The sequence below is a fragment of the Phaseolus vulgaris genome, unplaced genomic scaffold (assembly GCF_000499845.2).
Source record: "Phaseolus vulgaris cultivar G19833 unplaced genomic scaffold, P. vulgaris v2.0 scaffold_12, whole genome shotgun sequence".
Classification (NCBI taxonomy): domain Eukaryota; kingdom Viridiplantae; phylum Streptophyta; class Magnoliopsida; order Fabales; family Fabaceae; genus Phaseolus; species Phaseolus vulgaris.
The window spans coordinates 988,856-1,008,424 of NW_027174081.1; positions in this window are offsets into that span (position 1 = coordinate 988,856).

Here is a 19,569-nt window from a genome sequence, read left to right on the forward strand (position 1 = left end):
ATCCAGTGATGTTCATATCAGTTGTTTTAGGGACAAGAAACCATACCTCTAGCAAACTAATTCAGTTATTCATGCATAGCTTCAACCCACTTTTCATCCTTGAGAGCTAATTCAATTGACTTTAGTTCAATTTGAGAGACAAAGGTAGTGTGCCTGTAGAAGTTTGAGATAGAGCAACGTGTAGAAACACCCTCCTTTATTTGCCCAATGATGTTCTCCACTGACAGATCTCTAGGGATCCTCCATTCTTTGGGTAACTCACTCTGCTGCAGAATTTCAATCGGTTGTTTCGAGCATTCAACCGGTTGTTTTTCTACACAATAGTCCAACTTCTCAAAATTGATGTTTTGTTCATCCTCTTCAGTGCTGTTCTTTGAGACTTGAATGCTTTTGCGGTCAACTTCATCAAAGACCACGTGAACAGACTCTTCTACAGTCATTAGCCTCTTGTTGTAGATCCTATATGCATGACTATTTAGGAAATAGCCAATAAAGATCCCATGATCAGCTTTTTCATCAAATTTCCCTAGGTTTTCCTTTCCATTATTTAGAAAAAAATAGTTGCACCCAAATACTCTAAGGTGACTGATGTTTGGTTTCCTTCCATTGAAGAGTTCATAGGGAGTCTTCTTCAAGATTGGCCTTATTAGCACTATATTCATCATATAGCAAGAGGTGCTAACAGCATCAGCCCAAAAATACTTGGGTAGAAAAGATTCACTTAGCATTATTCTTGCTAATTCTTCAAGGGATCTATTCTTCCTTTCCACTACACCTTTCTATTATAGAGTTCTTGGAGCAGAGAAGTTGTGCAGAATACCCATCTTCTCACAGAATTTGTTGAATTTCTCATTTTGAAATTCCCCTCCATGATCACTTCTTATTGATCCAATTTTGTTGTTCTTTGTATTTTGCAACCTTCTAGCAAGCTTCTTGAAGGCAGAGAAGGCATCACTTTTTGATTCCAAGAAGAGAGTCCATGTGTACCTAGAAAAGTCATCCACAATAACAAGGGCATAATAGTTGCCACCAAGACTCATGGTTCTTGAAGGTCCAAAAAGATCCATGTGAAGTAGCTAAAGGGGTTTTAAAGAAGAAACAACATTTTTTATTTTGAAAGAATTTTTAACTTGTTTCCCCTTTTGACATGCTTCACAAATGTGGTCCTTCTCAAACTTGAGTTTGGGCAGCCCAATCACAAGATCTTTTGAGATTAATTTGTTTAAGTGATTCATGTGAAAGTGAGCAATTCTTCTATGCCATAGCCAAGACTCATCATGCTTAGAAAGAAGGCAACCAATAGAACAAGGAGAAGAGATATCCAAGAGATAGACATTGTTGATTCTCTTACCAATCAACATTACCTCTTTTGAGTTGGGAAGACAGATTTCACATGAGTTTATCTTGAAGATCACTTGATATCCTTTGTCACACAGTTGACTAATGGTTAGCAAGTTGTGCTTTAAGCCTTCTACAAACAAAACATCATGGATGATCAAGATATCCTTGTCTCCTATAGAGCCTCTTCCAAGAATTCTTCCCTTGTTGTCTCCATAAGTTACATGGCCTTCTTGTTTAAAGGTGATGCTTACAAACTTTGATTTATCTCCAGTCATGTGCTTTGAGCAGCCACTATCCAGATACCATTGTTGCATGTTCTCCTTCAAAGTTTCCTACAAAGTAGATTTTCAAGTACAAAGATTTGGTCCCCTTATGAATGTGGGTCCAATTGGTTTACATTCATCATTTGAAACTTCACAGCATTTGGGAATCCACTTCATGAAACCTCTAGGAACAACATATTTTCTTATTTTACAGAATCTAATAGAATGACCTCTTTTCATGCAATAAAAGCATGTAACAACCAGTTGTTTCGACAGATCAATCGGTTGTTTTTCTGGCAGTTTTGAAAATGACTTTGAAAATTTGTCTTGCTTGTTCTGTTGATTAAAACCTAATCCTGCTTTTCCAAAAACACAATTTTGAGATGCCAAGACATTCTCAAAGTTTGATTCACCTTTTGAAAGCTAATCCATAGTTTTAACAAGATAATGAACTTTCTTTTCAAGATTTTCACAATTTTCACAAATAAGAGTGTCACACTTGCAAGAAGAGTTTTTGTAAACGATTTCAAGGTTTTCAAAATCTGTTTTTGAAATTTCCAGTTCTTCTTCAAGCGTTTTGACTCTGTTTTCAAGCCAGCTGTTCATTCCCTTTAACCATTTAATCAAGAGAGCCAATCGGTTAGCTTCCTCATGTGTTTCTTGAAAAGCTTGAAGCAATTGACTGTAATTTTAAGTATTTGAAGAATTAGAGGAACTTACACTGCTTGAATCATCTTCCTTTTTGGCCATGAAGCAGAGGTTGAGGCTTTTTCGATTTTGCCTCCTTTTTCTTCTTGCTTGACTTCTTGTCTTTATTTCCTTTGATTCAATGATGTTTCCATGAGTAGCTTTGAGTGTGTCCCACATTTCTTTAGCATATTTGCATTCTAATATCCTGAAAACAATTGGTTGTTTCGACAAAACAACAGGTTGTTTTTCACTTAGTTTGAAAAACACTTTAAACATAAAAGATTTGAAAACACTTAAGCTTTATATTCAACAAAGAGTGGATTACAAAGATAATCTACCCCAGATCCTTCTCTAAAAAACATCAGCAACTCTAGCCTTCCATCAAACGCTAGGATTTGGATTCTTCAAAGCTTGAACACACTTGATTCAAAAAAGTTATCAAAAGGTAAGAAAACGTGTAAGTCTGTAAATAAACAGGAATACATATAGAAGAAAGGTTGCTCGGTGGGAGACCGACCCATACATATGGTCTCGGTCGGCAAGCAAGGCTCAACGGTCAGAAGGTCAAGGCTAGCATATGCCTTCAAAATCGGGACCCTTCCCAAAAAATTCGAAACAAAGGTCCCGCTTCTAAAAGAAAAGGTGATCCTAGTCACCTTAGGATCCACCCAGTCAAGCTACGGGGGGAGATGACTTGCTCAGGGGAACCCAATCGGTCGACAACACCTACCGGGTCATCCCCTTAACCACATTCTCCACAGGGTGCAACACTTGGATTGCACTAACCGATATAGGCTAGGTCGTGGAAGAATTGGAAGAATAAGATGGAGAAGAAGAGGACGAGGACGAAGGACCCACAGGAAAGGAGAGAAAAGGGAGTCGGAGAAGAAGGGGTAGAACAAGACAAAGAAGACATCCCTAACCTTTTTGAAGGCTCGGAAAGCGCTCGATAGGACAAAAGATTACTCGATTGTTTGAGCAAGAAAGCACAGTAGAAGAGCAGTGCCTCGACACTATTTATAACCCTAGGAGTCTCAGAAGGCGAAACGTCACACCCACCTCAACCGTTAGATCTCCCTAGATCCAACGGTCCTCATCCAATGGCACCAAAAAAACCCCTCATTAATGTGGGTCACGTCACGCGTGCAGCCGCCGCCTGACGTCATGTCAGACCTCGAGAAACCCAACTATCACCACGAACCTGGGGAAGCCCGCCCATCACATCTTCGGATTAATCATCCTCGAGCCTGGGGGAAAGTGTACAAGTGAGAGTCGTACGATTGGTTACATGTCTCGGTCCCCACCATTGGGCCAACCGATATCATTGTCCACCTCAATGGGTCGATCGATACCTCAGACCTAGTTACGCTTAAATAGAGTCAGTAAACTTAATCCGCGATTAAGAGCTAGGTAATGTATTTCTAAACGTGGTTCAAATCCCTAATTTGGCTCAATAAGGAAACCCACTAAAGGTTATATAAATAACACATATTCCAAGATCCAGGAATGTCATCATATACAGTGCTCTAACAACTGAACGCCAAATGTTTTTACTGACTTGAATGTCGAAGTTCCTTTTACACTGTTACAGGAAGACTGAGAGGTATGACGAGTAAAGAGGAGGAAGGAGCTGGCAGGGAGGGAAGTTGAAGTACAATACAATCGACCGAAAAAGACAGAAGAAGAGTGATCTCAATAATTGTATCGGCTCCAACCTCGTTCGAGAACATACTTCATTTAAAAATGAAGAAAAACGAATTTTAAAATTTTAAAATAAAAACTATTACCTTAAAAAACAATTATTTTAAAAAATTATTTTGAATAAAATTATAGAAAAATATATATTTTAAAAAAATAAAAGTTCGAAAGGTAAATTATATGGAGAAATAATATTTAGAAAAATAAATATATTAAATAAAACTAATTATATTAAGAAATAATTATTTAAAAATGTTATATTTTAAAACTAATTATTTAGAAAAGTATTTCTTTTAAGAATTAATTAATTAGAAAATTAAAAATGTGAAAAATTTAATTTGTTAGAAAATTAAAAATATAGATAGTGATTATTTAGTTTTGTATTGAAATAAAAAATTAATATTAATGACGATTCATTTATAAATAAAATACACATTAAGGATTAAGGAAAGGAAAATGTAAAAAAAAAAATCTTATGTTAAAAAACTATTCTAAGATCATTTACAATTTTCTTATTTATACAATTTTAAAATTTATTTTTAATCACACACATAATTATTAAACAAATATTGTACTGACAATACTTGGTTTTCAATAGGACTTTGTGAATGCTCGATTCCTGGGTGGAGTGGAAGGACAACTTGGTTGTTGGGCCCGAACGAGACTCGCACAAATGGCCCTCATTCAAATGGGCCAAAGCGCAATAGGCCATTACACGAAACAATTTTATATGTTCGTACTTATAAATATATTTGGGGCGGGGAATAGAATGTTTTTTCATTATTTTGTATATTTGTTGGGAGATGCACTAGTAACAAAAGGTGGGCAAGCGGATAGCACTTGAAGATCATTGGTGCCCGTTGCAGGTGGTTTTTCTATTAGATATAAAAGTTTAATATGATTATTTTCAGTTAAGATTTGCTTATAAAGGTTTGTTACATGTTGCATGTGTGGTGATAAAAGGAGAGTAGGTCTCCAGGTAAAGGAACGTTGTTTTTTGCATACTAAACTAAAAACTGTTTACTTTTGGTGAACCCTAGCTGACTTGATCGTCGGAGTGTAATCAACATGTAGGGCGCCCTCTATCCCAACGGAGCCTTAATCTAGCACCCAGGGGGTACGTGAGCCTGATTCCCAAAGAGGTAATCCAGGAGGAGGCGTTCAACCTAGTCAACCAGCAGGAGAGTCAACCGGCGAGAACATTTGGCGTCCACTGTGGGACCCGCTAAAAACTTGATCCCATCCACATTCTGGTTTGAGTCTACAAATGATGATGCGGAATACGAGACAAGTGCCATCAGGACAAGAAGAAGGTGAGGCTCGCACACTGCAGCAACTTATGGAGACCATTAGGATTCTCTAGGAGGCCAACAAACAGCTCAGACAACAGCAAGAAAGAGTACGAGAAGAGTTACGTAAAACCAATGAGGATCTGCATAGAGACCGACAACAATGAGATCAGCGTATCTCGAGGGAGCGGGATTCAAACCCGCCTAAGAGAGATTGCCCAGAGTCTTTCTCACGAGCCAGTACCCGCGCATTACGTGGCACCTAAGATCACTTTCACGGGAGTAGAAGACCCTGAAAGTCATCTTACTATGTTTAAAGTTCAGATCATCATCTCAGGTGGGTCAGACGCAGTGAGGTGCAAGATGTTCATGGGCACTTTCACGGGTACGGCGATTCAGTGGTTCAGCAAACTCCCGGACGACCATATTACCACTTTTACACAATTTGCTAGGCTGTTTCGAAAGCAGTTTTATGCCAACCGGGTTAAACCCCAAGTCTTATATGATCTCTTCAATGTGCGCCAGAGGAAGAGAAGACGTTGAAGGATTATCTGAACCGATTTTGGGCTCTCACTGTGAGACTCTCAACTCATGATGAGAACATCCTGGTGTCCGCCTTCAAGCAAGGAGTCGCTCCAAGACCGTTTTGCGATTCCCTTATCAGAAATCCGATAGAGACTTTCTCCGAAATTAGACAAAGAGCGGTTGCCCACATTAATGCTGAAGAAGCAGTGGTGGCTAGAAACAATGGTTCACATTCCCGGCTGGCTAAGCCGAAGGAGGTTAGCAAAGCTTCTCTGCCTTTGAGGGTTAATGAGACCTCAGTTGGGAAGAGGGTAGAGACCAAACATCACCCTTAGCAGGAAGGGCGAGTTCAAGGCAGGAGGCAAAGAGGAGTTTCGTCCTAAGTTTCACATATCGTACAAGGAGCTGATAAGCATACCTGCAAGGAGCTGATAAGCATACGTGCAATGGCTGAAAAGCTGAGGTTCCCCCAAAAGTCTGACAAAAATTTAGGGGGAAGAAAGGATATTTGGTGTGAATTCCACAAGGGATTCGAGCATGATGTTGAGCGGTGTATGGCTCTAGGCTACCAGTTGGTCGAGTTGTTGAAGGATGGTCACTTGAAGGAATATCTTGAAGCTGACCAATGAGAACCGCAGGGGGAATTTGTCCTAAGGGACCAGGCACATGAGGTCCCCGTGCACGCCGAGTTAAATACGATCTCAGGCGGGTTCTCTTGGGGAGGCAGCATGGCTACCAAACGCAAAAGGTACGCAAGTGTGGTAATGTCATTGGAAGCAAGGGATCACAATGATACGCCCGAGCTAGATCTCTGCTTCACGAAGGCAGACTTGGTAGGTGTAGTCCCTCACGACAACGACCCAGTAGTGATATTCGTCGTCATGGTGGGAAGGAAGGTGCATCGGGTTCTCATCGACCAGGGGAGCTCAGCTGATGTGTTGTTTTGGTCCATGTTTATCAATCTACAATTATCCCCCGATCAGCTAAGACCGCATGATGGTTGCTTAGTTGGTTTCGCATGAGACCAAATGGAGGTATGGGGCTATATTGATTTGAGGACGACTTTTTCAAATAAGGAAACAGCCAGGACTATCGTCGTCAGGTATGTTGTGGACAACGCTCCCTCCGCTTATAACCTGCTATTAGGAAAACCCTCGTTGAACAAGTTATTGAGAGAAAGGTAATTACGATAAAATCCAACCAGAAGGCTACTCAGAAGTGTTATGAGAGTAGCCTGAAGAACAGAAGGAGTTTCAACTCGGCCACCATCTCTCATGAGGGAAAGGTGGTCGAGGTCTTAGAAGCGGAGATAGGCCACATACAACGGCCGGGACCAGCTGGTGATGTTCATAAACGAGAAATCGAGGGAAAACTTTTCAAACTCGATATCTCGTTAGGTCAAGAGTTGCAAAACCAAATAGTTGGGGTGATAGCCAGGCACCTGAACGCGTTTGCATGGTCCTCTGCTGACATGTCGGGTGCCACAGGCTCACTATGGATAGTAGGGTTCGACCAATAGTGCAAAGGAGGAGGAAATTTAATGAAGAGAGATGCCTAATCATCAAGACGGAAACTCAGAATTTGTTGAAGACTAACCATATTAGGGAGGTCCAGTACCCTGAATGGTTGGCAAACGTGGTGCTAGTTCAGAAGGCCAACGGCAAATGAAGGATGTGCGTCGACTTCACGGACTTGAACAAGGCATGTCCGAAAGATTCTTACCCACTCCCAAGCATCGATTCCTTGGTGGACAGCGCCTCGGGTTGCCGACTACTGAGTTTTTTGGATGCCTTCTCGGGGTACAATCAGATCCGGATACACCCCAATGATGAGAACAAGACTACTTTCATGACAGAGCTCGTTAGCTATTGCTACAAGGTCATGCCCTTTGGCCTAAAAAACGCGGGCGCTACTTACCAGCGTTTGATGGACAGGATTCTCGCCCCTTTGCTCGGGTGAAATGTGCAGGCATACGTAGACAACATGGTCGTTACCTCCAAGGAGAAAGAACAGCATGTGACAGATCTTGATGAGTTATTCGCGACCATAGCCAAGTATAACCTGAAGTTAAACCCTGAAAAATGTGTGTTCAGGGTGGAGGCAGGGAAGTTCCTCAAATTTCTCTTAACTAAGAGAGGCATAGAAGCTAACCCTGACAAGTGTACCGCAATCATCAAAATGAGGAGCCTTGCCACCATCAAAGAAGTCCAACAACTGACTGGACAGATGGCTACTCTCTCTCTCGTTTCCTGTCAGCTAGTGGAGACAAGGGTTACCCGTAGTTCCAGTGCCTAAAGAAGAACAATCGCTTTGTGTGGACTTCTGAGTGCGAGGAAGCTTTCGTCCAGTTGAAGGAGTATTTAGCCAACCCTCCCGTTCTCGGAAATCTGATGGTCAATGTTCGTCTCCGCCTGTATTTTTCCATCACATATCGCGCGATTAGCTCAATGCAGGATCAGGACCAAGTTTAAAAACCAATTTACTTCATCAGCAAGGTGTTACAGGGGCCTGCGGAACGTTACCAAGTGATTGAGAAAGTTGCGCTGGCAGTAATGTTCAAAATTAGGAGATTACGACACTATTTTCACATCTTCACTGTGATAGTGATGACCGATCTGCCCATCCGTAAGGTTTTACAGAAATCTGACATAGCGAGGTGCATGGTGCGATGGTCGGTAAAGCTGTCCGAGTTTGACATCCACTACGAAACAAGAGGGCCGATTAAAGGACAAATATATGTTGACTTTGTTGTTGAATTGATGCTTGGGGGCCCTCACTCAGACCCCAAGGATTTTCAGTGGATATTGTTGGTGGATGGATCTTCCAATCAACAGGGCAACGGAGTCAGGGTTATCCTAGAAGGGCCCAGTGGCTTGTTGATCGAACAGTCATTGAAGTTCGCATTCAAGGCTAGCAACAATCAAGCCGAGTATGAAGCACTGATAGAAGGGATGCAGCTATCCCAGGAGTTGGGACCTCAAAATCTGTTGGTGAAGAGCAACTCGTTACTTGTTAACGAACAGGTAACAGGCAGATATCAGGCCACGAACCCGCAAAGGGCTACATATCTCAAGTACGTCACGTTACTGGAAGAAGCTTTCACTAAGTTTGAACTTGTTCACGTACCAAGGGAACAAAATTTCGGGCCAACCTCTTGGCCAAACTAGCCAGCTCGGGAAAGGGAAACCGGCAAAGGTCGGTGATCCAGGAAACCTTGAAGGACCCTAGAATGACGGAAGAGAACCCACCTAAGGAGGTCTTGGTGGTAGGTTCCTGGGGAGGTGGGAGTCACCGGTCGTTGACCCAATAAACACTGAAAGTTCCCTGAGTAGTGGTGTGCAAGGTGCTAGAGGAGGAAGTAATGGCTATCTCCCGAGGTAGCACTGCAGATACATGTATCACTCCTTACTAACGCTACTTAGCCGATGGATTGCTTTCCAATGAGCCCGCAGAGGCGAAAACAACCAAGAGAAACTCGGGAAAGTACACGTTGATTGATAGCAAGTTTTTTCGTCATGGATATGCTCATCCTGCCCTTATTTGCATCAGTGGGGACCAGTGTGTGCGTGTAATGACCAATTTGCACGAAGGCATATGTGGAAGTCACATTGGAGACCTCGCACTCACGTTGAAAGTCGTTCGAGTTGGATACTATTGGCTGACGATGAAAGAAGATTGTGGGAGATACGCTCAACAGTGTGAGCAGTGCCAAAAACACGTTGATTGGCATCACGCACCCGCAGAGGAGCTGTGGTCGATCTACAGTCAATGGTCATTTCATACTTGGGGGATAGACATTTTAGGTCTTTTCCCTTTGGCAATACGCCAAATGAAGTACTTGGTGGTAGCCATCGAATACTTCACCAAGTGGGTTGAAGCCGAGCTGGTTGCACAGATCATTGTCCACAAGGTACAACACTTCGTATGGAAGCACATAGTATGCCGCTTCAGGGTTCCCAGGCATCTGGTGTCGGATAACGGGACACAATTCACCAGTCAACAATTAGGCAAGTTATGTTCGGAACTCGAAATAAAACAGATATTTGTCTCTGTGGAGCACCCTCAGACGAATGGCCAAGTAGAATCGCCCAACAGAGTTTTGCTCAGAGGCTTGAAGAGAAGGTTGGAGAAAGCCCAGGGACATGGGTAGAGGAGGTTCCCCGAATTCTGTCGGCTTACCACACCACGCTCCAGTCCACCAACAAAAAAACGCCATTCAGCTTGGTGTATGGGACAAACGCCATGATTCCCGTAGAAATTCATGAGAACTCTCCTCGTTTTTAGAATTTCGTTGTTGAAGAGTCTAATGAAGGGAGGAAGGTGAATTTAGACCTATTAGATGAGGTCTGTGAGCAAGCACACATTAACTCTGAGGTGCTGAAAAGAAGGGTCGAGTTGAAACAAAAAACCAAGGTCAGACCTAGGCATTTCTAGGTGGCTGACTTGGTAATGCGGAAAGCTCATCCTTACCAGTTGGAGAATAAGTTGTCTCCAAAGTGGACAGGACCGTTTCGTGTGGTTGAAGTGCTCGGAAATGGTGCGTACAAGTTAAACACCTTGGAGGGAGGACCTATTCCTCGGACATGGAACGCTGCTAACCTCAAATTTTATTTCAGATAATTCATGAGATATTTGCGTTGGGTTTATTAGTGTCTAAGTTCAAGAGGGGAGGGGTGAATTGAAGTTATAATATTTCGCAAACACAAACTGGTTTACAGATCAGACGAAAAAGAACAGATTGATTTTAAAATGAACAGATTGATTCTTCAAATACACTTTAACACAATCAGGAATTATTCAGATTAAGATTGAGATCAAACAAAGAAAGTTTAATATAACAAGATTGGTTGATATTCAAACAGCTTGAAGAACACAATTTATACTAAGAGATCAACTAAATTCTTACACCACAAATCTTCAAAGAAAATAAATCTTTAACCAAGATTTAATGAAGAAACTGTTTGTTCTTAAACCAATTAAAACCTCATATTCAAAAGGTTTGTTTATGATTAAAGAGATTTTCCAGATCAAGAGGAACAGTTTGAGTAAACCCAGAAATAACAAGTTCAATTTTAAATGAACAGACTTCTTTCTTGACAGATTATTTGAAATATCAAAAATGAATGCAGAGATGAGAAGAATAAGGCAAGCACACTTTATACTGATTCACTCATAATGAGCTACATCCAGTTTCACCTTACTCCAAGGTGGAATTCACTAAACACCAGTTGCAATCAATTACAACACACAATAGTTCTTGAACTCTACAAGAACATTACAACCAAAGCTGAAAAACCCTATTTCAGCACACCTTGCACTCCAAGAAACCCTATCAAGGAGTGACTAACACAAATCACCTTTACAAACAAGAATTAAAGGAATGATAACACCTGAAAGAAGATGCAAGAACTAAAACCAGTTGTCCCAATTGCAGCAGAACAACACCAACACCTTCACCAAGATCAAGGTTCTTTTAGAACTAGCACACTTGAAGATCTCTTTGAAAAATCTTTCAAAATCTTATTTCAATCCTTCTTCTCACACAAAAAATGTTTAATCTCTGTTAAAACCATGATTGCTCAACAACCTTTCATGTGAGAAAAGCCTTTCATTATATAGAAATCAGTTTCTAACAACTTTTCAAAAAACAGTTAAAAAGTTGTTATAAAAACAACAGATTGAATTTAAACTAACAGATTATTTGTCAGAAAAACTATCAGCTCAGCTTAATCGAAATAACTGACTGAACTGCACTTTTGGTGCCCTAACAAAATTTCGAAAATTCTTTCAGCAGAACAAAAATAAACCTATTGTTTTCCAAACAAACAGATTTATGTTTGTGCAGTAACCTGATTCTTGAGAAAACTTTAAAAAGCTTTTTGGAAAACATTTAATCACTTCATGTGCTTCATCTTACCACCTTGATTAGGCATCTAGGATAGGTCATGTAGCAAAAGGCAACCTTAAACTCACACTAGTCTAAATACAAGATCATCTAAAGACACATTACAATCTTCAAAGCAAACTAGTTATTTTCTACATCAAACACATACTAAGACTAGGTAGAGAAGAAGCTTCATCCATCTTCAACAATCTCCCCCTGTTTGATGGAGACAAATCTCCTTTACTTTGCATAGCTTTGAAGGAAAGTCATGATCAATACCTGTACTACACTAGGTTCCAGTATATGCACAGAAAACTGTTAAAGACAAAACCAGAACATAACACATCAACAACTTATATGAACAATTCTTCAACTATCATAATTTGTATCAAGCTATTCTTCTCCCCCTTTGGATTCATCAAACATAATGGGAGCATGGGATAAAAGAAACACACCATAGTCATACATGATAGTTCAAAATAAAACAGCATAAAGTTCTATTACAAACCAGAAAACAAAACATAACTAGTGCAGAAAATCAGAAACCAAATTGTTCAACAAGACATAAAAGAGAAAGATTTGAAAAGGATCACATGTGCTTATAGTAAAGCAGTATTAAGTCTTCCTCATGAAGAATAGCACGTTTTCTTCCTCTAGGAGTGACTTGCCAAGCAATGATGTGAGCTGAGAGAGTCTTGGAATTAAAGTCAAATTACCTGCATGAAACCTAGTCACTGGTTCAATAGGATTCCTCACACAGCTTCTATAAAACTGCATCTTGTTGAACCCTTGAATTCCAGCAGTGTTCCCTTTGCTCACTTTCAGCCTTGAGTATTTGATTCCACCAATATTGCTCCATATTTATCTAGTGATTTTCAGCTTTACTCCTTTCACAAAGGGGACAAGATTATTTCCATCTTGTACAAGGTTGCTATAGAACACCTTCACTAGGTCTAGATAGACATTTCCAGTCATTTCCAAAAAGCTTTTCAGTTTTTGATGCTTAAGCAAAGTTTTTTGCTTCTATCAGATTTTCATCCCTCAGCCATGAAACTTCCAGCACCTTAGGTACATTGATTTGCTTTCTGCTTGTCTCATGTATGAACCTTGTCATAGCTTCAGAATCTTCAGCAAACCAGTTTTCCAAAATACCTTGGTTGTTGTTAGGTTACTCTCTGGATTTCTTCTTTCTGTGTGAAGAGGATTTCATTGTTAAATCTGTTTTCATTTGCATCTATTCACCAAGAGACATTTCCAGCTAGAAGGAAATTTAGTAGAAAATTCATATGATAAACAATAAAAGAAACAAAACTAATAAAACATCAGATTTGAACCTGGACACCTTGTAGTAAGGAAGAGAAAGTGTGAAATACAATTGATATAAACTAGATTTATACAGAGCACAAACCATATTTCAAGGATCACGGGTTTTGAAAACAAAATCAAGAAAACAGATACAGTACAGATTTGATTCTTATGTGGTACAGCAGGTGCAGTTTTGAATGATGCAAAAATATATTGGAAACATGTTTCTGCTTAGCAAATCAAATATGTTGCATAATCAAAGTATCAAATCAGTTTGGATTTTCACACATGAATGTCATAAATCTGCTGGTCAATAACCATAAAAGCAGTCAATGGTCAAGGAGAGAGAGAAAAATAATTACTTCTCTTTCCTAGTCATAGTTGTGATTCTGAAACAGAAAAAACAACACATTAAAGCATAAGATAACATATTTACATTTTTACTGCAATGGATGATGACTTTTTACGGCAAGCGCACCGCTTTGCCAAAAGTAATAATTGTCCCTAAGGACGGATATCAATCCCACAAGGAACAGTGAATTATCAAATACAATAATTGCTAAATATAGAACAAAACAATTAAAAGTGTGTTGAAAGTGGTTGTGTTGGCGATGATCAATAAGAAAACAGACAAAGAATTGGTTGTTTCAAGTTGGAAAAATAGGGATTAGGTTTCATCTCTCTCACTCTCATGTATTTTGATTAGCATGTCAATATTAAGTTCTTTGATTGAAATTGATGCCCGTATAAAAATCATCTATATTGATTCCTTGCATATAAAATCCTTAAGAACGTCCCCTAATTATCGATCCCTCGCATAATTATAAGAACAACTTAGAACGAAGCTCAGACATTTAATAGAAATTAACATTTCAAGTCTATTCCTAGCACTCAAATATGTTAAGTATTGTTGTTTAGGTCTGAACCCTAAAAATACCTCCCGATCATATTTAAGATTCTCAATTTGTCACAGAAAGTTAAAAGTAAAACAACAATACCAATAATCAATCAAGAAATGAGTATTAATATATAAGATATCACCTCAATATATAAGAGTTCGAGCATATTACTCCTAATCCCAAATGGTAGAATTAGCCACGCATACTTTTAGCACCTTCCATTCTCCCAATTGGGTTACCATTCACTCTATGGTGTTTTCCTCTCAATCTGACACACTAGGGTTGAGCCTCTAGTCCTCTATTTATCCTAGTTTTCTAGGGTTAGGTCGCTTCCTGTGTCGCGCTAATGACCTAAGTGATAAAACATAAAAAAATGCCCAATCTTTCTTGACATCTTTTTCCATTCTAGGACCTTCCATCTTTCTTTAGCTCAAATTATTCTCCTTTACTCCAAATCTTTAATCATCCCTAAAAATATGCAATTAACACCAAATTTCGGAATCAAATGCTCTTATTCAAATAAAGCTCATAAAAAATGTAAAAAGGTATAAATTCATAAATTATGGATTATTTTATATGTAACTTAGCAATAAATCATGATAAGTGCCTATATTTTAATATGAAATATTACTGAAATTAGACACTTATCAGTGGACAATTTAAGTTAATGATACCCAATTCGTTTAATAGAAAGTAAAACCTATCTTTAGCAAGAGGTTTAGTAAACAAATCTGACAATTGAAATTCAGTACCACATGAATAGATTCTTCCACAGTAAGCAATCTTTTGTTATACACCCTGTAAGCATGTCCATTAATAGCATATCCAATATGTATCCCTTCATCAGATTTAGGATAAAATTTTCCCATATTATCTTTCCCATTATTCAAAATAAAGCATTTGCAACCAAAGACCCTAAGATGACTAATGCTAGGCTTCCTACCTTTATACAGTTCATAGGGAGTTTTCTTAAGAATAGGTTTAATCAAAGTTCTGTTAAGCAGATAAAAAGCAGTGTATACTGCATCTGCCCAGAAATATTTAGGTAGATTAGATTCATTTAACATGGTCCTAGCTAACTCCTCTAGTGATCTATTATTCCTTTTAACTACAACATTTTGTTGGGGTGTCCTAGGAGCAGAATAACTATGTATGATCCCATGTTTTTTACAAAACCTATCAAACTTTGCATTTTGAAACTCTCCCCCATGATCACTACAAGTCTGTTTTATGTTATTTTCATTTTCATTATTCAGAACCTTAGCCAGTTTCTTAAAAGCTTTATATGCATCATTTTTAGAAGCAAGAAAGAGAGTCCATGTATATCTTGAGAAATCATCAACAATTACCAAAGCATATAAGTTTCCAACTAAACTAGGAGTCCTAGAAAGTCCAAACAAATCCATATGCAGAACATTCAAAGCTTTATTTGTAGAAACCACATCCTTTGTTTTAAAAGAAGTTCTTATTTGTTTACCCTTTACACATGCATCACACAATCTGTTATTTTGAAACTTTATATTTGGTAAACCAGGAACAAGATCCTTAGACTTCAACTTATTCATGTGATTTGTATGGATATGTGCTAACCTCCTGTGCCACAGCCAAGACGTCACATTTTGATAGCAAACATTCATTTTCAGAGCAACTATTCATAATATCTAAGAGATAAATGTTGTTTACCCTTCTACCTGTGAACAACACCTTACCATAGGTTTCATTTGAAATTGTACAGGTGTTGGCTTCAAAATTAACCTTGTAGCCCTTGTCACACAGTTGACTAATACTTAGAAGACTATGCTTTAGTCCTTCCACGTATAAGACATTCTCAATTGTGATTGAATCTTCAGTACCAACATTTCCTCTTCCAAGAATTTTTCCTCTATTGTTGTCTCCATATGTGACATGCCCCTCAGCTTTAAGTTTCAGATTTGTGAATTGAGCCAAATCACCAGTCATATGCTTTGAACATCCGCTATCCAAGTACCACTGGTTTTTCCTGCTGTTTCTCTGCAAAACAGATTTAACACATATGGTACCCCTTTTTAGTCTAGGGTCCAACATGATTAATACCTTTCCTTAGGAAGCCATTTGGCAATCCTTTAGGAACAAGGTACCTTATAACTTTACATGTTCTAGAGATATGTACAGATTTCATACAGTAAAAGCAAGATGCAGTATGCATTGTATTTGAACTGTTAAAAGAAGAAAAACCTATTTTGGAAGGAACAAAAAAATTGGACAACTTTTTCACATTGTTCTTTATTCCAGGATTATATCCTAGCCCATTTTTATTAAAAACAACATTTTGAGATCCCAACAATGTTTCAATATTTTCTCTACCTTTGGTGAAATTTGATAAGGTTTTCAGCAAATATTCAACTTGTTTTTCCAGCTTCTTACAATTTTCACAGGTTTTTATAGATGCATGCAAACATGTCAACTCAAGACTAACCAAATCAGTTTTAGCTTTATGTAATTTTTCCTCAAGTGACTTAACCTTAGGTTCAAGTACCCTGTTTACTTTGTTCAGTTTGTTACATATGACAACCAATCTGTTTGCTTCATCATGTGTTTCCTTAAAGGCAATTAACAATTGATCATAACTTTCAGAATCAGTGGAAAAGTCACTCACCAAATCAGAGATTGATCCTTCATCATTCACCATGAAGCACATATTTGCTTCTTCACTTCCAGTTGAGGAGTCACTTGTTGAGGATACTTCATTTTCCTCCTAAGAGATATATGATCTTTTTCCTTTGCCCCTTTCACTCTTCTTGCTTGCTGGTTTTTCTTTGTTTTGATTGTTTGGACAATCAATTTTTATGTGACCTGGTTTACCACAACCAAAGCACGTATAACTAGAAGAGTTTGAGTCATTGGATTTTGAGTACCTTTTTCTTTGTTGAGTTTTGTCTCGATTCTTCCTTTAAGAAATTTGCTGAATTTTCTAGTGAGCAGACTCAAGGTCTCATCATGTTTAGGATTCTCTTCTTCCTCACTTGTATCATGTTCTATAGTAGTCTTCAAAGCAATTCTCTTTTCTCTTAGATATAAAAGTTTAATATGATTATTTTAAGTTAAGATTTGCTTATCTCCAGGGAAAGTTGTTACATGTTGCATGTGCAGTGATAAAAGGAGAGTAGGTCTTCAAGTAAAGGGACGTTGTTTTTTGCATACTAAACTGAAAATTGTTTACTTTTGGTGAACCCTAGCTGACTTGATCGTCGGAGTGTAATCAACAGGTATGGTGCTCTCTGTCCCAACAAAGCCACCCAGGGAGATACGTGAGCCTGATTCCTAAAGAGGTAGTCCAGGAGGAGGCGTTCAACCTAGTCAACCGGTGGGAGAGTCAACCGGCGAAAACAAATATGATGGTAACAATAGGATATAAAAAAGGATAATAGTTTTCTTTATAAGAAAAATATTTTTACAAATTATTATTTTTCTTCCAATAATTATTTATAAAAATATTTATTACATTCATAAATATTTTAATTATTGTATTTATTATTCACAAATAAAAAATTTAAGTTATATGAAACAATTTACACTATTTTTTAAATTCTTTCTTTCCACTTTTTCCTAAGAAATTTAAATTATTTCAAAATTTATAACTGTTAATTTTTATTTTTTCTTTATTTACATATCTTTTCTAAATAATTATTGTTTAATATATATGTTTTTATAAATATTTAAATAATTAATTTTTTAATTATTATATTCTCAAAAAATATTTTTCTAAATAAAATTTAAAAAAATATCAAACCAATTACTTTTTAAAAGTACAAAATTATAAATTTTCTTCTTTCATTTTTAAATAAAAAAAAAATTAAAGAAAGAAAAACCAGCTCACAACTCAGTCCGAAAATCTAATTCTAGTTGGTATTCTGGCCAAATTTATCCAATCATATTCAGAATTTGATTAACTTTAGACCGTGATGTTTGAGTAATTATCTAGATAATATATTCTTAAAGTAAAATAATAGAAATAAGCTATTTTAGACAAAAAAAATTAACATAATGTTGCATTATAATATTGTATTTTTTCAGTTTACTTAACATACTCAATATTCAGTTGCATAATAATAATTTTATTTTTCTTTGTTGCATAATAATATTATATTCTCACGACCAAATATTTTTTAAAAAATATTAAAAATAAGTTATATAATTCACATTTAGTGTTTAGTGTCACAACACTACATATAATTATTATTAAATATTTTTTCATTAAATAAGTTATATTATATATTTTCGTTTGATCACTTACATTAAATTAAAGTTTACATTTGTAATAAAAAATTCACTAATTATATTGTTTCGGTAAGATTGACTTTAATATTAATTATTAAATCAAGCGACTATTAGATTAAATTATATCTATATAACTAAAGTATAACTCTTTCTATTAAACAACTTAAGAATTTAAATTCATAATTTAATTATAACTTAACTTACTTGATATTAAGAAATTTGATTATGACTTAACTTACTTGATATTAAGAGATAATTTATGTTATTTACAATAATTTTATTATTTTATTTTTATTATTAATACATAATTATTGTTTTGTTATTATTATTACCGACCATTATCATTGATTCCACTAGAATTCCATATTGTTATCTATTTTTTATGTCTTTAGATATATTTTTAATATATTTTAAAATATAAAAATTCATATAAATTAGAAAGCAACAAATCAATAGAGAATCTAGCTTATTATTAAACTAAGTAATTTAAGTTTGATGAATAATTCGTATTAATATTATAGTTATACATAAGTAATAATGGTTTTCATCAAATTATCAAACTTTCATAATTAAAAAAAAAAAACGTGTAGATGTATAGATGTACACAAATACTTAATTTGAACTTTTTAATATAAATAGTTTTAAATTGTGACTTAACTACAAAATTACTCATTTAAATTCTAATATCGTTTATAAACATTTAAACTGAATGAAGTACTGATAACTCACAATAAGAATAATTTTATTGAAATGATATTTTGTCTCGAAAGAAAGGAAATATGCAGATTATTCATTTATTATTATAATTACTGACAACGTCATTTTACATAGGAAATAGTAAGTAAATACACTAATTTATTCTTGTTTATAATACTTATATATATATATGTATATTAAAATTATGATTAAGATTAAGATTAAATAAGATAAGATAAAATAAAAAGCAACAACATTATGACACATACAATTTAGTAACAAGGTGTTCCGAGATGCTTTGGAATGCTAACAGTAGAAGGAAAAACAGAAGCAAACACTTTTTTGGATCAAAATAGTGTCTTTTATTCCATAAAAAAGGTATCTTAATTAGACGTTTATACAAAGTTCAAATCATGTTAAATAGTCTCAAAACATGATTAAACAACTGACTGTTGAAGAAAAATAATGAATAAAAATAAAGTGGTGTAGAATTAAATTTAAATAAACCAAAGTATCTAACCTTTAACTTTTGATGTAAAGAGAAAAATAAAATATTTGTGCACTTTTAACCATCATTTACATTTTTTTTTCAAAGAAAAAAATTAAAAGCGGGAAAAGAAAACATAAGAACATAAAATGAGAAATAAAAATGTAATAATAAATAAATATATTTAACTTTTTTTTATTTCTATTTATATTATTTATTCAAACAATTTTGACTT